Source organism: Peromyscus maniculatus, chromosome 6 (assembly GCF_049852395.1).
Source record: "Peromyscus maniculatus bairdii isolate BWxNUB_F1_BW_parent chromosome 6, HU_Pman_BW_mat_3.1, whole genome shotgun sequence".
Lineage (NCBI taxonomy): Eukaryota > Metazoa > Chordata > Mammalia > Rodentia > Cricetidae > Peromyscus > Peromyscus maniculatus.
Window position 1 is genome coordinate 127,606,738 of NC_134857.1, and position 25,260 is coordinate 127,631,997.

Consider the following 25,260-nt stretch of genomic DNA (forward strand, 5'->3'; position numbering starts at 1 on the left):
CAGAATCCAATTATTTTAGAATGACCAAAATTTGATTGAGGTAATGATTTCAAGCTTGTAATTCCTACTGTACTGTTTGCTCCCCTAGGATCTGAGTAAACAGTGCACATCTTCCACTGCAGAGAGTGAGTCCTCCTGACAGATGATTGTTCACTAGGGGTTTATAGAAGGTGCTAAATACTACATGCTTGTTGAAGTAAATGGGTGAGAATATTCAGTTCATTTGAACTATGAAATAAAAATAATAGGATAAAATGAGGTATGTCTGTTAGGAAAAATTCCCAGTTATAAGTGATGAACTGTGTTTTTATTCTATGTGCATATATGCCTGATTAGTAGGGTGTAGAAAAAAATTAGAGGTCCCATTTTATAGTCACTTTGGAAGTCAGAGCCTTTCTATTCTGTGGGTCACCAGCGAGTTGGTGATCAACACACTGCTAACTATTTGGCTAGATCATGGCAGTAGGAGGGCGAAGAGCAAGCAGAGTGCCCAGTCTAGTTGAAACCTCATCACAACCTAGGCTTCAGTGGTTACAGCTGCCAAATGCTGACTTTGACTTATGCAGAATCTGAATGCTCAGATTGGGTGTAAAAATCTGTCAGATTAGCATTGCTACACATAAAATGAATGCAAGGTGGAGTTATCATTAACAATACTGCCATTCCAAAGAACAAGGTGTTGAAGCTGATAACTTTCAATGATAGAGATTCAAAATGCAACTGGGACCAAGTTCCAGGAGATAGCAGTGTGGTTATTATGTATGCACTGTGCCCATCATTCACTCAGCAGCTGTGGCTGGCAAATGAGCAAAGATAGACTCACTATGTTCAGTCAGGATTGTCATGTAATAGGTTACAAAAAGGCACAAACCACCCATGCTTTGGGTGCCATCATTCACAGTAGTCCCTATACTGCTGGAGGTTATTCACTATGCCACAGCCAGAGTCTTCACTCTAAAAAGAGAAGAATGGAGAGCTGGTTGCAGACTGTGTGGCTGGGATCTGCGGACTTCGTTTCCTAAGTCTTCCACTTTTGTCCGCCAGCCTGATATCGGGTGAGCAGGTCACCAAGATGCCCAGTGTCTTTAATATCTATCACCTGTCTCAAAGCACTTAACATTGGTATCCTTATGTTCTATGAGAGGTAAAGGCTTTTTTTCCCAACATTTCAAAATCCGAAATCACATTTTTAAAAGAGGAAAGAAAAAAATCATTTTCCTTCCCATTAATTAGACTATAAATTCAAAATTTTTAAATTGACCCACACTTTGCTATTTGCTTCAATTCTCCAAGTAATGACTACTTTTATCATCATAATCAATTCTAGTTAATAATTCCCTTCTGAAATCAATAAAGAGACAGGAAATCTGGGTGTTATGCAAACTTTACCCACAGGGGCACTGCTGACTGAGAGAAGAAAAGCACACAACTTCATGCCGGCCTTTATGGGGGCTTCCTGATAGTATGCCGGCCTTTATGGGGGCTTCCTGATAGTATGCCGGCCTTTATGGGGGCTTCCTGATAGTATGCCGGCCTTTATGGGGGGCTTCCTGATAGTATGCCGGCCTTTATGGGGGCTTCCTGATAGTATGCCGGCCTTTATGGGGGCTTCCTGATAGTATGCCGGCCTTTATGGGGGGTTTCCTGATAGTATGCCGGCCTTTATGGGGGGCTTCCTGATAGTATGCCGGCCATTATGGGGGGTTTCCTGATAGTATGCCGGCCTTTATGGGGGGTTTCCTGATAGTATGCCGGCCTTTATGGGGGGCTTCCTGATAGTATGCATCTGCCAAAAAAGGGGGAGCATCCCATCTTGTGCTGGGGAAATTGGAAGCCTGGTGCCACAGTCCTGGAAATGGCCATCCCTCCATCTGCACAGTGTGTCTGATTTTGCCCCTATCGAGCTGCTGTAATAGGTGTTCAATAGACACTGCCGGAGCCGAATAAAGACTAGCGATCTGGGAGAAGGCTTCTGCCAGGCTATGTATACATTGAATGCAGGGGTGATTGGGCCTGCATGGTGAAACCCCAGCTTCCCAGTAAGCCGAGGCCTAGCTTTTAAACACCATTTGTATCTATTTACCAATACCTTGCTATTTTATTAGGTTTGTCACTGAGCCCTGTTTTGCATATACTAGCACTTGCTCATGCATGCCTTATGAATATAGAAATTAGCATCTCATTTACTTGATAATTAGGCCAATGATAAACAGCTGTTTGGTTGCCATGTAGGGCGAGATTTCTACCCAAGTTACTTATCTGCCATACACAATAGCTGTGAAATCCTTTGTCATGCTATCAATTACACAAAGCAACAACAGGAAATAAACTTTCCTTTCACACATTTGCTTTCATTGTAATTAAGATCCAAATTTATGCTCTGCTTTCGGGGGTGGGGGGGAAGAAGGGATAATGTGGTGTTGCCTAAGTCTTGATCAGTGTATACTTTCAACTTAGCTTTTATATTTCTTGTGCAGTTAGAATGTTACACACTGTGTATTCTGCTGGTAATGAGTTCTTCCATGTCTTTATATAATTATATAAATTGGGGATTCTTCTCTTATTTCCATGTCATTATGTTGAAAAACGTGGCACATATCAACCCTTACTAATGTCTCAAGCTTCCCATTTTATTTCCTGGTTGTTTTCTTACAAAAAGGCCAGTTTCAGATTAATCTGGGTTTTCTCCTTTTCTTGTTTGTTTCCCACAGGACTTACGCTGAGAGCAATCAATCATCTAAGAGATGTGAGGAACACTACAAGAGGCATGAAAATGCTTTCTTTATGATGTAGGTGTGGTCCAAACCACATTTATTTCCAACAAATAGAAGCAGAAAGGATAACACTCTATTTCTCTTTAATTTACATGGATTTAAAACTGGAGGTATAATTAAAGAAACGGGAGAGAGAAAAATAAGCAGATATGTCTTTCTAATAAAAATAAACTTGATTCCACATTCACAGCAAAGTCACAGAAGATAATTTGAAACCTGAGGTAGCTTCCTGTAGAGAAAGATAACAACCAGCAAACTAATGGGTAATCAATGGCCAATTGCTTCAGGAAAGAGGCGCCCCACAGAACTCCCTGGAAATTCATGTGCTCCATAGAAGGAACTGGGAAAAGCCTTAAGACTCTCCAAGGGAACGCGCCTTTCTTAATGAGGAAGGGAGGTCTAGGGGTCCCGTTTTGTGCTGATCAAGGTCTGGGGGTGAACTGCTGTCCTCCCTTCTTTTGCTCTGTGCTGTCCTCTGAGCCACTACATTAAAAACAATCTTCCCCCATGATTTCTGGGGCTGTAGTCAAGTATAGTTTATGTGAAAGTAAATCTGGAAAGATTACCTTTCAAAACTGCCAGATGCTTCACATTTTCTGGTAGAAATCTGGATTCCAGGTTTGTAATGATATTCCCTGCTGTGCTCAACACTCAATCAGAATGTATGCTTCTTGGTGGGCAGCACAAGAACTCCAAGGCTAACCTGGCAGTTTGGCTCTCATGTTTTTCCAATCTGGCTAGGGGACATAAATTTAAATTCTGGGCCCCCCAAGCTAAACTTCAGAACGAGTTTTGTTAATTTCAGATCTCCCACTGTTATGGTCCCTCCTCTCACATCTGCCCCATACAATACAATTTATGATTACATTTATACCAAGGAATAAAACATACCCCTTTTACAGAAAACTAAATTATTACATTGGTGCTATAAGAACATTTAGGTTCTCATTTCCCTTGGGTTTCCCATACTTATATTCATGTTCTTTCCTCTATCCAATCTGAAATATATTAACACCCTCTCCCCTTTCTTCCTTAATCTACCTTGCTTATTTTATGCTATTTTGTACTGGTTCATAGTAGATGTTCCAAAGAGACAAAGATTGGTATGCTAATTCATTTATTTTAAGGCATTGGACCTTGATATAACTTTTTAAAATGTATCTAATATGTGGCTTGTATTCTAGGATTCTTGAAAGGATTAGATGAAATAATGCACAGGAAGTGATTAGCACTAGGTTGCATACAGAGCCTGTATCAGTTAATATTTGCTGTTTCCTCTAACTGACAGGGTTTGGAGAGGAGAGCAGAAAAATACTATATAAAGTAGGTGCATTCTCTCTCTCTCTCTCTCTCTGTGTGTGTGTGTGTGTGCCTGTGTGTGCACGTGCCAGTGCTCACATGTCTCTGTGCAAGTGTCAAATCTTCATTTTCTACTGGATATGTGATTCTGTGCCTTAGATCCTTAGTTCCAAAGCAGGAATAACAACAGTTTCTGCTGCTGAAGTCACTGTGAAGATTAACTCAATGAATGGTTGGCAACTAGTGAGTGTAAAATTTTGTTAAATAAGCCAATATGATTCTTGATTAAATGGCCCTCCCATTCTCATCGTAGACTGTATGGGACTTTTCAAGCAGTGGGAAATACATCAACAGGCACTTCTTGCATACACTAGTGTCACCAAAACCAGTGACGCCTCATGACACAACTCATCCATTTAAGGCAGACAAAGCAGGCTGAGAACTATGCAGTTATGCACTGCAGGGTTCTGTCATCCACTGAGCTCTGGATGTTTTTCCAATATCTACTTATTCTTCCAGGGATTTTCAGCTGTCATGAATTATTGTCTGTGCTGCGTACTGCACATTTAGGGTATGAGTGTCTTACTACTGCCTTGCTTCTTGAGGTACTTCCTACCTACACATACTAGGCTGAAATAGAACTCTTATAAGACAAGGCTGTGAAATGGTATGTGTGCTGTCTTTTCCCAGATTCTGAGTTTCTACTCAAAAGTATAGCCCCCATATTTATATCATGGCACTATTATCTCTGGCATTTTCATGCTTTGTCTTAATGTATGTGTATCCTTTTCTTAGCTAACTGAAGTATTACTCAGGTTTCTCTAATCTTGTCAACTCAAAACTGTCACTCCATTGTGCCTTCCCATGATATTCAGTGTGCTTACATCTTTAGATTACGCTGATAAAATGAGCTACGATTAAACTTGATTATAGATACCAGAAAGATCCAAAATAATTATCCCTCAGTCAAGAAAACGTATTTCCATCTTACCCTCACCATAGATAAAATATGCAGCTGACATAGTGATCCAAGTTGCCAGGGAATTCATCTCCTTTTGTCTAATTGACACATATGACTTCAGACCCCTGGAATATCTCATTGCCAAGGAAACTGTTGGAACTCCAGCTATGGCATGTCCATGATAGATGACAGACAAAAGATACCAACCTTATTGTCTGAAAGCTTCCCAGACACTATAGACACAGAACACCAGGCACGTTCCGCCAGCATACTGTTAGCCAGTGGACCACACATCGCTATAAAGAAAATGGAGCCTTTGTACTGAGAGGGGATGAAGCATACTAAAAGTCACAATCTGCTAACTCAGCACTGGCGAGCAGACATTGTGGAAGGTCAACCACTTCTGTATTATCTGAGTCAGCTTTCCAGTTCCAGGTTCTAGGCTCATCATGTCCCTTTTTTATTAACTTACCCTTACAATGAAATCAATTTGACATCTACCATTAAATACACCTAAAGAGGCTTAAATATTAAGAAGTACATCCATGTAGCCCTGGATAATTTATCTTATTATTTACTGGTTTTCATAATTTTCACAAAATACTTAGTTATTTAATGACCCATCACAGAGTTTTTATGGAAAGTGGCAAATGTTAAAAGTATGTAATTCTTAAAATTCTGTACAGATTTTACTAGTCATATATAAGGATTAAAGAAAGGCTAAGCAGTGGTAGCACATACCTTTAATCCTAATACTCAGGAGGTAGAGGTAAGCAAATGTCTGTGAGTTCAAGGCCAACCTGGTCTACAGAGCAAGTTCCAGAACAGCCAGGGCTGTTACACAGAAAAAACCTGTCTCAAAAGAAAATTAGTTAATTAGTTAATTGTTGTTCGAATTTCTAAAGGTTTTATAATAATAATAATAATAATAAAAACAACTCAATACCAGATACTGGGATGAAAGCTGAACGGTCAGGGAAGCAGAGCAAGTCACAGCCACCACCTCTTATCTCACCAACACCTCAGCCTAAAAAGGCTTTCTAGCCGAAAGGCCTCTAGCCAAAAGCAGTTCTTCAGCTGAAAAGCCTTTAGATCCTGTCTCCTCGTGCCTTATATACCTTTCTCTGCCCAGCCATCACTTCCTGGGATTAAAGACATGTGTGCTTCCCAGTACTGGGTTTAAAGGTTTGTGCCACCACTGCTTGGCTCTGTTTCTCTCATAGACTGAGTCAATCTCATGTAGTCCAGGGTAGCTTTGAACTCACAGAGATCCAGACAGATCTTTGCCTCCTGAGTGCTAGGATTAAAGGGGTGTGCCACCACTGTCTGGTCTTTATGTTTAATCTAGTGGCTTGTTCTGTTTTCTGATCTGCAGGCAAATTTTATTAGGGTACAAAATATATCACCATAGTTAATTAATTAAAGAAACAAATCCAGGCTAGATAGGGTAAGCTGTGTGCCACAGCCAAATAATCACTAAAAGAAATGCCTGTGATTGTATAGTCCAGGGCCACTGAATATCAACATACATTTAATACACATTTTGCATAACCCTATGAAAAGAATCAGCTGTTTAAATGAGATGTAAATTATACAGGCATATTTTAACATTGCAGACAATCTATTTGATACATGTGCATTGTTCATGATGATATTTTAACTGTTTGCTGTAAAGCTTAGCATAACTCAGAAATTCAGCTGTCTAATATGTTGTTATGAAAAATGAAAGAGTAATAAATGATCACAGACTGTCTCCCAGCCTTGTTGTTTTCACCATTAGAATATTCTTGTTTTCTACAGTTTTTCCAGGTTATGTACTCAAACCTGAAGATTTGGAGCTAAGAACCTCAGACAAGAGAACACTTACCTGAAAAGTTCATGATTTTATTTCTTTTTTTACAGTTGAGTAGTATCCCATAGTATATATGTACCACATTTTCATTATCCATTCATCTATTGAAGGTCAGTTAGGTTGTTTCCATTTCCCAGCTATTTTGAAAAGAACAGCAACAAACATTGATGAGCAAGCATCTGTGGAGTAGGAGACTAAATCCTTGGGGACCATGCCAAGGAGGGGTGTAGCTGGGTCATAATGTCAATTTATTTTTAGCTTTCTGAGGATTCTTCCCACAGCTTTCCATGGTGGCTGGAGCAGTTTGCAGACTCACAGTGAGTGGGGTTTCCCTCACCCTCCTCCAGAATTCCTTGTCAGCTGTTTCGCTGCTCTTTGCCAGTCTGGCTGGGGAGAGGTGGAATTGCAAAGTTGTTTTGATTTGCTTTTCCCTAATCTCTTCACGTGATGAGCAGTATCTTGAAATTTTCCTAGTAATTTGTATGCTTCTTTTGAGAAGTCTTCTCAGATGTCAGGCCCATATTTTAAATGAATCACTAATTTTTGAGTCAGTTTTTTAGTTATGTATATATTCTGGGTATTAATCCCACCTCAATTATTATAGCTGGGAAGATTCTTTCCCATTCTGTGGTCTTCCTTTTCACCCAACTGCTTGTTTTTCAGCTATGCGGGCATTTTGTTTTATCTTTTAGCTTTATGAAATCCCGTGTGGCAATTGCTGGCTTCCGTTCTTAGGAAAATAGGGTCCTAGTCCCCAGATCTTTTCCTATGTTTATATCATGCAGAATATGTCTATTTTTCTTCTAGTAGTTTCAGTGTTTCTAGTTTCACATTTAGATCTTTGCACCATTTGGAGTTAATCTTTGGGAGCTGATAGATACAGATCTAATTTCATTCTTCTGCATGTAAACATCCAGGAAAGTGAAAGGGGACCATTGTGGAAGGCAAGGTAGGATAGAGAGGGGAATAGTAGGGTACATGTGATCTGAAGGGAAAATGGGAGCCTTTAATTAGGGAAAGGTTACATAGATAAATGTAAAATTACAGTAAGGATGTCTGAAAAATCCATAAATTGTAATAATAGTTATGTAAAATAACTATAACAAATATACTTTGGTGTATAAATACACATATATTTCCATCTGGGCTAATATTGCCCTTCTCAAGAGCCATAGACCATCTAACAAAAACCCCAAGGTCAGGCATTAGAAGCTTTCTTTTAATTTACTGGTCAGGGTTGTCTTAGAGACTCCCCAAACATGACAGAGTATTGATATTGCCCTTGCTTGACCCCTAGAGATGGAAGATAAGTTCTTACTGCTGAAGATATCATGTACTTCAAACAGTGGGCCCAGAGGCCACTGAGCTATAACTGACATGAAAGCCTCCTTCATGAGGACCAGCTTCGATGGTAACAAAAACAACTATGGAATCTTTCAAAGAAGGGAATTAAAAAAAAAAGTCCTACGCAGAAATGACACCTATGAACCACAACAATGACTAACATGGCACAATAACCTTACAGGTGCAGTAGCAGCACACATACCTTGGCAATAACCCTTAACTCTCTAATTGGATCTAAGACCACACAAAAGGAAAAATCATCTAGCCAAGTTTCCAGAGCCAGTGATGTCACAGACTGAAGAAGATCCTACAACTGCATCCACTGATGTGACAATTCTACAAGCTGTAAGGAAAACTCAACAAACAAGGGTTGAGGCAAGGTTCTGTTTTTGTCTTTATAGGATAAGAGAAATACCCATCTTCCAGAAATCATAAGGCTTTGGACACTTGGATGTCTACAACAGAAAGGAAGGACCTATTGGTACCAATGTACTCTACAGGGTAATATCTCACTGGCTAATATCAATATCTCTTTAACTCTAGATTAGTTGTGGTCCCTATTCAATTATAAATCAAGGTTGTTTTGGAGTTGGAATGTGGCTCTCTCCTTTTCTAAACCCAAGCATTTTGCTAAAAGAAAAATTAGGAGATTCTGTCTCATATCAGGAGAGCCAACTGGTGTGAGAAAAAATAAGGCCAATAATCCAGGGACCATTGTTGTCAAGATTAGATTTCTTTCCATGGTGATCCTTGATTTCTGGGAATCCTTTCTCAATTTGTCATAAATCCAAACTTTCCATTTTGATATTAATAATGTTCAAGTTTTCCACAGTGAAAAATAAGTCTTTTCAATAGCAATCTCTGAAGTCTCCAGAAGGAAGATGGGGCCCCACAATAATGACTCTACGTGGTCCAGAATGCCATTGTACCTAAGAACATTAATCAGTGATCAGCTTTAGACTTAAAACTCTCCAGGACAGTTCCAAGATAAGATGGTCTATCATACTACCCTTCTAGCCAGAATCTCAACCTTACCCATTACTCTGAGACTGGCTGTAGACTCTATAACTAGTCCTATTGAAACCTAACTATCTAAGCTTTCTTACAGGACCCCACAGAGATACCGTTATCCCCTAAATAGCAGGAAGCAACTATAAGAAAATGATACCTCCTCTCCCAAAGGTTTCAATTTTCTCAGAGTTATGGACAAATGGTTATAGGGTTGGGGGTGGAACAATAAAATTTAGACTCAGTATTCTCTTGAAGAAAAGAAAAAAGAAGAATGGATTGGTATAAGATATTAAGGTAGATTATTGTATCTACTAGTAAACTAATTTAGCAAACTATTAGCCTTAGATAATTTGCAATGATATGGATTTCTGTATATTGATACAAATGTAAACCATTTTTATATTCATAATAAAGATAATTTACATATTGATACAAATTTAAAACTATAATCATCACATTGTACACATATTCCTACTCCTATTTGAAATATTGTGTATATTGATACAAATGTAAAATTATATTTGTCATATTGTATATATGTTCTATCACTGTATAGGATATTTCACATATTGATACATATTAAAGATATTGTTACCATATTGCACTATACATTTCTACCTCCATTTAAGATATTTTGTTTATTGTCACAATTTTGAGTTCATTGTCCTCATATGGTACATCTGTTTATAGAGTATTTACCTTGTTAATGTGAAGCCTTAGTCCTTAGGTTATTTAGGTAGTCAAGACTTATAGATTTATAGTCTTCCATGCTTGTCATTTCTATTATATATATATATATATATATATATATATATATATATATATATATATATTAGTTAGGTTTTCCAGATTTACAGAAACATATGTCAGATGGATAAGTAATCTTCAAACTTCGCAGACCTAGAGAATATGGCATTTAAATGTTTTGATAACTTAGAATTCTGTTGATGTGAGACACTGTTCCTCCTGGCAGCACTGATCCAATCCCGAGAGAATGTTGGGCTTCTAAGACACACCATTTGCAAGTTTGTCTTCTTCTTGGCACAAAATGGCCTGCTTGGCAAAGAACTTCCCTTGTCTTGATGGCTGACAGTACGAATGCTGTCCTTTCTGGACCAGCAGGACACAAGGAAAAGAGACTACTGAACTCTGCCAAGATAGGGTAAGATGGTCTTTCAAAATTCTTGCTTCTGAAAATGGTCTGTCAGATATTCTAGGCCTGTAACCAAATTGGATGCCCCAACTATGCTGAGAAACTTTAGTGACTGTCCAGGCTGCCAGCTGTGTCTGTCTATTCTCTAAAGAATTTAGGAAATTACTTGCTTGCATTTTCCATTTTCTCAGGTATTATTTTCTCAGGTCTTGGATGGAGCTGAAGACTAGATAGTTACAGTTACAATGTTCTTGTACTTTAGCTAGAACATATTAAGTACTGGATTCAGACTATTCAGAATAGGACAGCTATTGGAGTAATATTGGTAACATGCCATTTGCCTATGTTCTGGACACCACTGGATTTTAGTATGTGTCTCTTGTTTGATGTTGTTCTTGCTTATTGTATTTCTATTTTGCTTCTCCTCTGCTGGACAATACTTGATAATTGTTCCTATTGTATATAGTTTTAAAACTTTCTTATTTAGACAAAAGGGGGAGATGTAGTGGACGGCTGTTCTGTCTATGACCTTGAAGCACCACCCCTAGAGAGGCAGCAGGTAACTGTTCTACTTGCCTATGACCTTGAAGTACATGTCCCTGGGGCATGGTCTTTCGGTGATGACCCTTCAGACTTGAGATGCACATATGTGATTTCTTCTCTCCCTTGTAGTTTTGGATATGGGGCTGATTCAGGTGGCCGGACCAGTGTTTAGAACCCACGACTATTCTGTTCTGTACAGTGAGTTTTCCCCTTAACAAACTCCTTTGCCCTAAACAGACTCTGTGGACTCCTTGCTGTACAGGTGCAGCAGCAGCACACATTCCTTGGCAACAACCCTGAACTCTCTAGCTGGACCTGAGACCACACAAGGGGAAAATCGTGTACTGGAAACCGAGCCAACTATCCATGACCAGTGATGTCACAGACTGTGGAGAAGATCCTACAACTGCCCCTTCACTAAATCAGCACAGTCTCTAACTGCACTCTAAATATGTGTCCTTATACCCACAGACAGGTATCGTCCTCACCACTCAGCAAGGAAAGAGATCACTACAGAAAACTGTGGTGATATTGTGTTCCCCAAAATGTTGTGCACCCTAATAAACTTATCTGAGGTCAGAGAACAGAACAGCCACTAGACAGATATAGAGGCCAGAAAATGGTGGCACTCACACCTTTAATTCTAGCCTTCTGGAGGCAGAGAACCATCCGGATTTCTGTGAGTTTAAAGCCACATTGGAAACAGCAAGGCATGGTGACTCACGCCTTTAATCCCAGGAAGTGAGCACAGAAAGCAGAAAGGTATATAAGGTGTGAGGGCCAGGAACTAGGCCTGGTTAAGCTTTTAGGCTTCTGAGCAACAGTTCGGCTGAGATTCACTCTGGATGAGGACTCCGAGGCTTCCAGTCTGAAGAAACAGAATCAGTTGAGGAATTGGCGAGGTGAGGTGGCTGAGGTTTGTTCTGCTTCTCTGATCCTCCAGCATTCACCCCAATACCTGGCTGGGTTTGTTTTTATTAATAAGACCCTTTAAGATTCCTGCTACAGAAAACTACAGCTAATCAAAAGGCAGAGTTGTGGAACCCAGTCCCAAGTGACATGTTGGCAGCATAAGTCCTGCACCCAAGACTCCAGGGTCACTGTAGAAGAGGAGCAAAAAGATGACAACAACCAGAGGATCAGGGAGTTCGCTGTGAGATGATGTCTCCAAGAAAAGTCAGAAGTTACACCCAAAGTGTTTCAACAGCATAGTTGTCTAAATATGAACTGAACCTCGATAAGACCATTAGACATGCTAACATAGGTGGGGGGCAGTTCATGAGGCCTCAGTCATGAACAAATAACTTCAGGCAATTAAGAAACGCACACTAACAGGTTGTCCAACACCAAATAATCAACCCTGAAAACATGCATACAAGTAGCACTATGCAGATTGAGGTTATATTCTTATGGTTAATAACACATGTATATAACAGCAAATTAAGAAAAAAATGGCCAGAGACCATGAACTTTAAAGACTGCAAGGAGGGGGGCATATGGGAAGGTTTGAAGGGAAGAAAGGGAAGGGGAGAATGAAGTAATTATTATAGTCTTTAAAATTAAGAAGAGGTATAAAAAGAGAAACATTTTGGAAAAAGAAAAATAAGTTTCACACATGTATATGGTAATAAATATAAAATAACTGTCATCTTTGTTCACTTTCATAATTCTAGTAAACAGAACAACAGCTGAGCTGAGAGAAAAAAAGAATACTTTGGGTTGCTCTTTCCTGTAGACCATCTATGGGATGAGGGCCCTTCTTTCCTTCTCTTGATTCCCCAGCTGCAGTGGAATAGACTTAGGATAAACTGGGACTGAACTGTCATCTCCAAGTCAGCCCAGAAAAGCGAGATGACCAGCACAGCCTTTTCTCCTTGCCCTATTATCTACAAACCCCTCACAAACACTACCTGTTTTGTATATGGTCATGTTTTGTGTGTGATGGAATGAAATAAGAAAAGTGGGTGGGGAGAGGCTTGAGTTTCAAAATAAAAGGATACAGAATATTCTAAACCATATTCATCTTTTTCCCTCAGACTGAGAAAACACAAAGAGAATGCTAGCTTCTGGGGTGCGGCTTCCTTCAGGTCCTGTCTTTTAAGAACTGCACATCACATCTCATATCCCATCCTGGATTTGACAACAGTGACATTCACAGACATCCTGGCACCACTGGCCAGAAGTAAATGAACTATGGGTGTATGTTCTCCAGACAAAAGCTTGACCAATCAAAATCCTTCTTTCTCAGGCATTTGTAACTGGGACTGAGAGGCTGTCAATCATTTTCTTTCTTCAATGTGCAGAGATGAGTACGTTGGACTGTAGAGAGAAAAGTGAAGCCCATCTGCTCGAGGAACAAAGGTATGAGATGAAGGGTTGGAGTGCCCTGGATCCCCCAAGGCTTTGCGCTTCCTGCTTGCCTCATTTCTTTCCTCTTTGCTTGCATTGGCTCAATTTGATTTCTGTTATTAAATGTAACCCAAAGAACCTTAACTAATTCAGAAGGGAAACCGAATATTAAAAGAGGCAAAGTGGGAGAAAGACTTCTAAATCAACCTGCTGCTAAGCAGAAATGGAGCAGGAAAACGGAAGGCCCCAGAGATCCAAAGCAACCTTCCTGTCCCCCTTCCCACCTGCCCTAGTTCAGAGAAGAGACTGTACTGTAGCCTTCAATCACTCCTGACAGTACTGAATTACACAAGTGTCTTCCATGGAGGTGTTCCAAGAGCTTGTCCCACCAGTACTAGGCCTCCAACCTCCATGCATGACTGCAGGTGGGAATGCCCTAGAAGCTAGAGTCTTGGAATACAACACATGCAGATGGTCTTCTTTTGGCATTCATCCATATGCCTTCAATCACCTGTGAGTTAATTTTTTCCCATATGTTTTTCATTCATTTACATTTAAGATAAAAATGATTGGCTGAGCTCCATTGATGAGGGGTGAGTCAGTGGTACTTCTCATTGTGATCTCAGCTCTGTGGAGATCATATCACCCAGATGATGTTCCAAAAAGAAAAGAATAGTCATTCATGATGGTGTCTAAAGTCATTGCTTCATAAAAGTAGACAAAAATTTTTTCTTTCTCTTCCAAGCAAAGACATTTGGAAAAGGATTAGTATCTGTTTAATCACTATATTTTGAATTCACCTTTTTCGTAGTCATTTGCTGAAAAAAACAACTTCCTAACTTTAAGGAAAAAAAAACATTGTTTAATTTTTTTGGAAATCCTATATGCTTGTATATGTGATATGTATGCTGATTGCTCATTCTGAGATCCATGAAAACACAAATCAAATCTTTCAGACTAATTCTGGCACCTCTTAGTGTATACTATGGGAAAAAAGAACAGTGCTTTGATTTCTTTGCAATATGAAAAACATTGGGAAATTCATTTCATATGCTCATGTTTATGTACCCATGGATACTTGATAAACAGGTGATTCAATTCTCTTAACATTGGGATATGCAAAACATTCATGTTCAAAATATAAATCAAACTAAAACAAGCAAGCACTAACATGGAATCTGATCCCTTCATTCCAGTATTCACATGTCCACAACCTTTCTTTGTTGAGTGCAATTTCTTTCTTATAGACTATGAAGCTGTGTCTCTCTACCTGAATTCAGAATAGCAAATCATTTTGATGAATCAGTCCAAAATCAACAAAAAAATCCATTTAGCACATTGTAAAGTAAGATGCAGTGTGATTTCTTTTTCTTCCCTTTGAATGGGATTCTACATAGAGACTTTGCCTACATATAAAGATAAAAATATCTTGGAAAAAACTATTTTCAACATTTAAGAAAATATATAAATATTCCTGAGCCTTCATAGGAACTGTCCCTCTTGGGTGTTTAGAATAACAAAAGACATATTTGCCTCATTTGCCTGTGAAAATGTGTCTTTTTGTGATCATAAAAAGGCCCACATTATTTGAAGAGCAACATGATAAATGTTTCATTTTTTATGAAAATGAAAAATTTATTCCATTTTTTCAAATGGTAAAGTTTACTTTTAATCTCTAGAACCATGTCTACTCAACACTTTTATCATACACTGATTGTTTCCCATATATATGGAGAACACTTCATAAACTACAAAAATACATTTTCCTTATGATTATTAGAGTTAACATTGAAGTTTTGTTAAGAGCTGTGGATACTGTAAATATTATCTCATTTATTTTTCACAATTTTAAATATCCAATTAGTAGCCCCATTTTACAAGGGAAAAATTAAATGAAAAGTGTTTAAATAACTTTGTCATAGCTAGTGAAAGGAAAAGCTAACACTCCCACCCAGATTACAACACATCCTAAAGGCTCAAGGTCACAGATCCAAAGGTACATCCATTATGGGATTTGCAGTACACCCATTAAGAAGAAGAAAGGCTACCATGCTAGGCCTGGCTACCCAGTTATCACACACACACACACACACACACACACACACACTCACTTACAGAACATAGATAATAATACCTTGTATGCCCATGAGGGTCAGAGAAAATAGTTTTTGACAAAGTACTATGAATCTGCCAAGGGCTTTTCATATGAAATGGAACTATTATCATAGATAAAATGGAACTATTAAGTTCATCTACATGAAAATCTTAGAACTTGACAGGGCATGCTTCCATCCAAGGTCACAGTTGAGGACCTGGTGCCCTCAGGGTGACACATCCTTTCTAGGTGAAAGTTGATTGGCACTGGTTGCTCCAGCTTTTTAAGCCATTGGTAGATTTATAAAATGCTGTGCTTTATCTAAGGAAACAGGATATGGTTTTAGAGCATTCACATTTTCATCAGTTTCTCTTGAAAAATGTGTAATTATACAATGGCTGCCTTGGAATCTTAAGAATAAAGAGCAAAAGACAGAATTGCAGAAAGCTGTAAGCCATGATGCATAGGACAGGATATAGAGATTTGCATCCATTTCCTCTCTGGAAATGATGGTATCATTTTCTGTAAGAGAAATGATAATGCCAGTTTATATAAGAGACATAAGCTATTCTCCAGGACATCTTTAGGAATGCTTTATTCGTAATAAGAAGTGTTTCCAGGACTAATCACATATTCTAATTTTATGTCAACTTATTATGTTCATCAGATCAGCTAATGTTAGTATTGTATTCTCTCTGTGTATTGTACATATTTTCCTGTTATACACACATATGTAAGCATGTAATATAGATAAATGAGAGGGACATCAGAACCTGTTTGCAATGTTTTAATTATTTTCCTTTAAATTAACGTGTTACAATCATATATATTTATGGGGTACTCAGACGTCACTGTACAGACTACCTCTGGTTATTTAGTTCCCTTGTTGTTTGCATACATTAGCACCTTCCTGCCTTACCTCCAAGTGGCTGCAGTAGTTCCCTGACATGTGGAGTCCTCCACAGCATCACCATTTGCTCCTGTGAGGCCATCAGGAGACAGGAGACCATCACTGTCTCTAGTGCGTTAAAATTCTTTTACTTAATATAGTGCAACCAAAGAGTGACACCCTGTCTCCTCGGTGCACAGTAGTCCTTGTTCAGGGTCTCTCGATTATGTCAAGTTCTTTACAGAGCAGCACAGGGACATTCTACACTGCCTTGAGAGGCAGGGACTTTACAAGGACACAACTCATCAAGGTACATTTTAGGGTACATCTGTCAGGGCTTAGAGATCAAATACTCCATTGTTCATATTATAACCTAAAGAATTATAATATAACCTCTATGATATTGCTCTATATCGTGTAAATAATATAAAGAGATGAGAACTCCAAAAGCATTTCACGTTTTCTTCAATTTATATAATCCATAAACTCTATCTTAATATTTTTATTTCCACTACTTCTTAATGCATCTATTTCTCAAAAATAACTTTAGTACATACAAAGAACTTACAGGCATTGTCAATTTCTCTTTTGTTGATAAAATTATAATTCACTTGACTAACACAATTCATCATGTAAGTGCATGATTTTTTAGTTATATTTAAAATATTACCTGTATTTGAAAGTAAACAGTTGGATGTTAGCAACAAATTCAAGTGATAGTCTTGTTTCTTATATATATGGAGATTCTTCATTATAGGACACTTCATCATTTCATATGCATAGATAATGTAGAGTTCCAAGGATGGCAAATACAGTGTAAAAGAAGACATTTGCTATTCAGCTTTCAAAACGCTAACCTTGAAGTCCACAGAGCAACCATAAGCCCATTGCTCCTCAGTGCTATTTCTGTAAGATGCATTGTCTCGGGACTTGCTTTTCCCCCTTTCTGTTGTCTAACCTGTTTTCATTTATTTACACCACTCACCCGTTTCTCTTGATTAATCCCACCGAAAGTTTGACTTTACATTGTAATAGTTTCAGATTTGGTTAAGTTACCTTTTGCATTTCAGTTTTTCTTAATAACATGGAGACATTCATAGCATCAGCTCCATGGATTGAGAATTACAGAAATAATGTTTTCTGAAGAACTTCAATTAGTATGTGGCTTATTACGCAGCCTATTGGTGATATCACCACCATAATCAGTGTAACCATATTCTATTCATCATTATTAATTCTATCTCTTTATGTTTTTTGCCAACTAAAAACTTATTCTGTTCTTTTCAGCTTGTTTCTTTGTCTATGCTTGATTCACAGTGTCTTTCATTTCAGCCTCCCTCCTCTCTCTTTCCCTTTCTGCCTCTCACCTTTCCGTCTACCATCCCTTCCTTCTTGTCTTTCTGTCTGAGGTTTGGGGGTTGATTTTTTAATTCCTGGAAGGCTCTTGGTAGGCAGCCCAGCATGACCTCTAGCTTGTGACCCTCCTGTGTCTTTGTCCCAGACGCCTCAGATGTTTAGTTCTAAAGAACAAAGTTGGACATTGCTCCTTGACATCCAGCCAGTCTTCTTCTGAAGGTGAACATGTAAAGCTGTAGCATTTCCTCAGCTGCTTCCATTGCACAGGCTGTGGCACATTGTGTTTTGGCACCTTTATATATATTATATACGTGTATATATATATTAAATTTTAATTTTATCCTGTCATCTACCATCTTAATAAAACCAATCTATTATTTTAAAAGTATTTTTTAACATACTTTTAAATTGTTTTCCAATTTAATGGTAATCTGGTCAGAGTATACAATCTTTTTCATTTCTGGTTTATTTGCCTTTTGTAGTTTTAAAATTTACTCCTTTATGTACTATAGAATGGTCAATTTTAAAAATAGTCTGATTTTAAGAAGATTAGATATTAACTGATTATCTCTATTGGATAAGCCATTATACTAGTTGCTTTTCTATTGTGATAAAATGCAGTACACTTCATAGAAGGGTTTATTTGGGCTTATGGTTTCTGAGGAATAGCAGTCTGTCATGGCAGACAGGCTGTCAGCAAGCAGCAGGCATAGTGGCTGGAGCAAGGTGTTGAGAGGTAACTTTTTTCTTTCCTTCTTTCTTTCCTTTTTTTTTTTCTACAAGGATGAAGCAAAGGGAATGAACTGGAATTGGCTCAAGTCTTTAAACTCTAAAAGGGTAGCCTCGGTGACATACTTCTTCCAACAAAGCGAGATCTCCTAAGTCTCCTCAAACAGTGCTTCCAAATAACTGGTCCAGGTGTTCAAATACATGAGTATATAGGGGGGGCATTGTAATTCAAACTACCACAGCCACAAAAACTCTTGGCAAACTAGTATAATAAGAGCTCATTTCTCATGCATGCAGGAGGCTCCTGAAGATACAAGTGGTCACTTAAAGCAGTGGTTCAGGATTCAGTCTGCTTCCAGGTTATAAATCTAATGTCTGAAATATGAACTGGAGGTCTTCTTGTAGGTTGTCTGCCTTCCACATAGTTATAAGGAAATCACATGACCATGACAACTATTCTATCCACAAGACTACAACTGCCTGTAAGAGTCATTGATAGCTGCCATCTAACTTGGAACCAGTGGGAGGTGGGAAGATAACTGATTTTTTTTTATTAGCCAAAATTGTGCCTCAGCTTTGATTATTTTTGAACCCAGCAAATTAAACGCTCTTATTTACTGATATAACATGGAATTATAGATTATACTTGAGAATGTTCTTTCTCACAAAATATCTTAATCTTGAGCTGTTTGTATTTGCCAGAATAGTCAGGTTAACAGAGGCCATAGTGGGAAATCTCAATGGGTTATTTCTAACACACACTGCCTGTCAAAGAGGGTGAATGCCGCTGCCCGTCCTCAAAGCCGGCACACACACTGATGAAGATCCCAGTGCACTGGGATACTGTCCTTGGATGACAGGAGTCACCAGCCCCACATGTCACCTCTTCTCAGGGCTCATTAGTCAGAACCTGACATAAAGGCTCTGTATGGCTGCAGATATCTCCCTGAAGAGATGGGATAACAACCCTTTTCTGTAACATGTTTTCCTTCTAGTAATTGTCTTTTTTTTCCTTAGAAATGTCTTCTTATGATTTCTCAAAGAAATACTCATTTTTTATTTTTCTAAATATATGTATATTGATCTTGTTGCTTATGAACAGTTCATTGTATTCACAGATGCATGTAAATTGTCATTCGATCTTAATAATTTGAAAATTTTATTACAGCACAATAATATTCTGTCTCCATTAGTCTTTGCAATTTGAAAACTATGCTTTTCTTGTCCTTTGTTGCTATTTTATTTCCTTAATCTTGTGTGGATGATAGATTTGAAGTTTATAAATCTTAGCTAAAATATGTATGTGTATTTTGTTAATTATCCCTGGTACTCACTGGCCTTTTCAGAATTTCATGTTTTCTTCAGTTTGGAGAACTGTGTCCTATGATTTCCGTGTTAACTCTCCAATCTATTCTGTATATACCCTAATAATGTTATTTGCACATTAGCTATCCCCAAAATTTATTTCATTGTCTCAGAATATGTCACACCTATTTCTTACTTCTTTGTGAATTTATTTTACATTTGGACTTATCCCTCCCTTTCTTTTTCATTTTTGGTGTTTTGAGACAGGGTTTCTCTGTGTATCCCTAGCTGTCCGGGAACTCAACTTTTCAGACTAGGCTAGCCTCGAACTCACAAAGATCCACCTGCCTCCTCCACTAATATTTATCTGTTATTATCTACTTTAATTTTAATAAACTTTATTATTAAAAAGTACTAATAAATAGGAATATTATAGACCATCTTTAGTGAGTGTTTATTTGATTTTTAAATAGGGAAACATATTTGGCTGGAGAGAATAAAACATGGTTGATTTGAGTCAGACTATGGATTTAAAATTTTAATGGCCAATTTCTAGCCATGTGACGCTAGAAAATTAATTTTTGATTAATCTATTTTCTCCTTCATTAATGCTGCAAATATTAGGGCTTAACTCTTAGAAATATTAAAATACATAATTTGTTAATCTACAGTAACTAATATAGTACCAGGAACACAGCAGTCAATAACAGAATTTAATACTTTTCATTGTAAAAGGTGAAAGTGCTTGCACTCAACACAACAGAATGCCCTGGTGCCTGTCCAGCTGACCACTCATGTCTATACAGAAACTTTTTTCAAAAAGGATTGTGGATGGGACCACTAGAGAGAGACAGTATGTGTGGACATACTGGGAAAGCATGGATTAAATCTATTTGAAAAGCCCCCTACATGAAAATTAGCCCAAGAAACAAGCAAGAAGATCACTTAGAATTTTATTGAAATGTAGAAAAAATCTAAGTTTATGATTGTGATTGGAAAAAAGATGACTTGAAGTTAGCTAGAAAATATAATGAATTCTAAATGATTTTGAAAATGCCAAGGGGTTCAATATCTATAAATTAATCATAATAAAATAAGTTTTGATTTTAAGGTTTGTTTCCGTGTGCCTTAGAAATGTTGGAATGCATCACAAAGATGAAAGTAATAAGCGACAAATACGGTCAGGACAAACAAGTTGGACCTATGTTTTACTGTGTATAAAATATGTTTGACTTAAATACATAATGCTTGTAAAAAAATATGTCAGGGGGTTTACTGAGAGCCAACTCATTGTGAATTACATTGGGCCCCAAAGAGCAAGTCCAGTGTTTGCTGAGATGGATGTTTATTTGACGGTAAAATGATTCTTAAGCTGGAATGTGAGACGATGTCTACATGAAAAGTACTTGCACAGTTCAACTTACATTCTTCTTCCTTCCCACTTTACAACATGATTTCCTGCTTAATCTCCTGCATTTCCAACCCTTAGCATAAAGCCTGTGACTTGGAAAGTCCTCAGCAAGTACACAGTGAGTGATTAACCTGTGTCTTGAACAGAGAGTTAAGCCTTTTATTTTCATGATAGTGTGGATTTATTTGTTATAGAATGTAGCAGTCAGAAAGTAAATCACACCAATCCTTTAAAAGTGATATTAGTTTTATAAAGTAAATATCACATAGACAGGAAGAATTGTTAGCAGAAGCAATAGAAACAAAGAAAATCAGAAGTTAAAAATAAGCATCTCTCAAATTAGGAAAGGACCTGACAAAATATAACTCAGTAAGAAAAAACATACCACACACTGAAAAGTGCTGTAGTGCAGAACTGGAATATTCTCCCCTTCTGTGCAAAGTATCTGCCCATGCAGCTCTTCTCATATCACAAAACCAATCAAGATATATGACTCTGTATGAGTTCTCCTAGTTGGAGATATCATTTCTTTTCTCTTCTTCCTTACTTCTTTTATTTTTTATTTATTATATAAATAATTATATATATATATATATATATATATATATATATAGTTAGTTAGTTAGTTAGTTAGTTAGTTAGTTAGTTAGAACCAGGAGTTCTCTTTGGTCAACTGGTTCTACTTCTTCTGACTCTTGGTTATGTCCTGAACAAGTTTTCTTGAATTATAGACTGCTTGGGAGATAAAGACTGTATGAAAAATCTACTAGAGCTAAAAAATTCAAAAGTTATTAATACAAAAATCAATGTACTTAATATACTTCTTAAAAATAGGAAGTGGTTATGCAAATGTTTTATATTTTCATAAGAAGCTTTAGTGATACTTGAGTTTTGTAGCATGGCCCCTGGGGGACAGGCTGCCTGGGTGGCAAGGGACGGCATGTGCTATTTTTCCCTTGGTATGCCCCAAAGTGGAGAGGAAGATTTTTGTTGGCTGATGTTGTGCTGACTAGAATAAGTGTAGACTAAACTGTAATGCTTTAAACTATTCCTTGTACTGGAAAGGGTTCAAAAGATTAAAAATGAGATTGTTTTAAATGTTGTTTTGATGGGAGAATAGTATTTAGACTGAGCTGAAACCCATCCTACACACCGTTTGTGGGAATGCTCTGTAAGATAACCCATAACCTTTTGTCTGTTGTGGTGTTAGATGCCTTAGGAAGCTGAGAATCTGGAATTATTAGAATATTAAAATTATAATTAAATTAATTGGAAAAGAATAGAATATTCTAATTACTCACAGAGGGTATCAAACAACTGTCCTGAAACAGACAAAATCTAGTATTTGAGATGTGAGGGCTAAGCCAGAGAATTCCAAACTGCAGGATTAATATTTAAGCATAGTGGTGCATAGACAGTTGGAAACATGTAACAAGCAGAGTGGTTCTTATAGCATCACCAGAGAAAGATGGTAGTTGGATATGTAAAAAATAAATCCAGAAACATATGTCAAATAATTAAGGGTTGTTGAGTATTCACCATGTCCAGACAATATCTAGTTAGTACTTTATAAACAGTAGCCCCTTTAATTTTCTCAAAGACTTAGTGAACTATAAACTATATTATCCTTGTTTTAAAGATGAGGAAATTTATGTTTAGATGATGAAATAATGGGCCTAAGGAAATATAGCTGTGGAAAAAATGGAGTTAGGATTTTTAGCTCAAATTCTGAGCATAACCTATTAGTTCTGTCAGTCTTACTAATATACGTGTATTATTTTCTACACATCTAAATATCTGTTCTCTGAAACTGGTCTGTCTTCTGATGTTGTCTACAAAGAGCAGCACTCTGGAATCTAGAACAAAAGCTGCCTTTTCATTTTGCCTTAACTATGGGTAGTAAAATTTTAATTACCTTTTGTTTAGAAAGTGCTACAAGACCTGAACTGTAATCAGTGCTGGAAGTGGGCACACCGAGGGGTTGTTGATTTCCCTGGTGAATTCGAGTATCATTTATGGAAATGTAATTACAGTGGAGTCCTGTTATAACGATCAATTTGGGCAACCCCCATTTGATCATTACATCCAAATGATCACCACATACAGCCCATAAAACAGTGAGCCTCTCAAACCAGACAGGCTCCACAGTCAAATATCCATCTTGCAAAAACAGTGTTATTACCACTAAGTACTTCAGATCCAGCACAGGTCAGTAGAGTTATTGGCTCTAATTAGCCCCTCTAAAGGCCTTAAGGTTTTTTAGCTAAATCATAATGGCTTATATAAAAGGCTTGAAATTCAACTAAGTCAACAAGTATTTATTATGCACCTGCTGTGTACTCCAAATGGGCTCAGCCACTGTGGAGAAAGCAAAGTAAATAGATATTTCCTTGTGTGGCTTACTATGAGCTTAAGAAATTGTGTAAACCAATCAAACAGTTCTGCCTAAGATTAGTAGGTAGCCACCAAACCGCCATGTTACATTACTGGTTAGTGTCAGAGGTAAGAGCTCCAATGCCAGTAAGAAAAAGAGTTTGGAGCAATATCTTCTATGATAAACGTGACAGAAAGGAAGGGGAAAGGAAACAAAAGTATAATCGTTCCCACTGAACAGGCAGTGCCTTAAATCAAACCGGGTTTCGTTTCACATTCCAGATACAGCGAATCCTAACCCAGCAGAGAGAACAATCAAGTTCTCTCTTCCATACAGATGTCCATGACTTGTAAATGGCTTTCTACTTTGCTGAGTTCTGAGGGATCCACAGTCCAAATTCAGCCTCTTGGTGGGAAAGCGAAGACACTACCGATGTTCCAGACGTGGGGACCACAAGTTGATGCCATAAGCACCATGCTGAACATGTCCTCCCTGTGGATTCTTGGCATTTCACACTCTATGCATTGGTAAGCATCCTGTCTACCTCTGTCTCCCATCACAGGGATGCTCAATTCAGGAAATAGAAGAGAATCTGTGTCCTGAGTGGAGACCAACTGGCCAGCTAGACAGGGCCGAACAACCTGGGGGAAGAATCTTTCAGGAAGGATGAAGCACCCTTGAAAGTTTGGCTTATCTTAAGCCATGCTAAAGAGATGGTGGGATAATTATCCTTTTAATGAGATAATATACTTTTCCCTTCCCAGAATTCTCTCCTTCCGCACAGTAGCTTACCGTGGCTTTGTAAGTCTGCTGACTTTTTCAGTTACTCGAAGTGTAACATTGCTGTGTCTCCTCCTCCTTTCTGTGTTCTAAGCACGCTTCCTCTTGTGGCTGCGCTTCCTTAATCTAAAGTCCTCTCCCTGCCATGAGGTTGCTTGTTCACCATCCGGCTGGCTGACCTCCATGACGGCTCAGCTCAAAAGAGATGGCTGTTTTTCAATCTCTTCTTTTGTCTCCTTCTTCCAGGCAGCTGCTGAGCTTTACAACTTGCCTGCACTGGAGTTTTTCACTTAAATTTTTAAAAATAAAAATTTCCTCAAACTTCCATTTGAATCTGCTCTTCAATTCCTTTATTAATGAGACTAAGGACTCCAAAAGGGCACATCAATTTCCTTTGCAGGGTCTGGCATAAATAAATAGACAAAATCAAAACTTCACATTAAAATTACACAGAAAACACTTCACATAGCACAGCTCATAGGAGGCTGTTCTCCTTCCCAGCTTTCCCATGTTAGTTTCTGTCCCTCGCTCTCACATTACCTGGGGTATATCGCCTTTCTTGGTCACCATTGGGCAAAAATTACAGTCACACAATAATTCCCATGATGGAATTAGTCCTCGAATTCTTTGGGTATTTAAAGAAGAAAGTCTAAATACTTCTTAAGCTTCACTATCTCTGTTTCTCTTTTGCCCACCCCACTCTTGACAATACAGGAAAGAAATGTGGTTCAGAGAAATCAAATCTTATGGGCTCCTTTTGTTCTGAGAACCAATACTGACATTTGCCCTGCACACTGAAGACCCCGCCACCATAATCACTGAAAATGGGTCCCCAGTAGCTTCCTAGGAAGAAGACAGTTGCAGATGGGAGCTCATTCTCAACAACAGGGTGGTGACAGAAGGACAGTCATTCTAACAACTCTAAAGGTGATTTAGACTTCCTGACTATGGCTCAGATGTTTTCGGCATTGGGGGACACTTATTCCTAGACCCACAGTTCTATGGGGTAAGACTTAGAAAGCGAGATTGCTTACG

General features: G+C 38.1%; 1 long non-coding RNA gene across 2 annotated transcripts; it reads left to right on the plus strand.

The window, feature by feature from the left end:
* Positions 1–2,500: 2,500 nt before the first annotated feature.
* LOC143274016 (uncharacterized) lies at positions 2,501–24,309 on the plus strand. 2 transcript variants are annotated; one of them, XR_013052425.1, is made up of 4 exons: positions 2,501–2,789; positions 8,184–8,731; positions 10,215–13,298; positions 23,727–24,309. It is a non-coding gene; the product is annotated as an uncharacterized LOC143274016 (long non-coding RNA). The 2 variants fall into 2 exon arrangements; XR_013052426.1 differs by having other exon boundaries at positions 8,632–8,731.
* Positions 24,310–25,260: the final 951 nt, after the last annotated feature.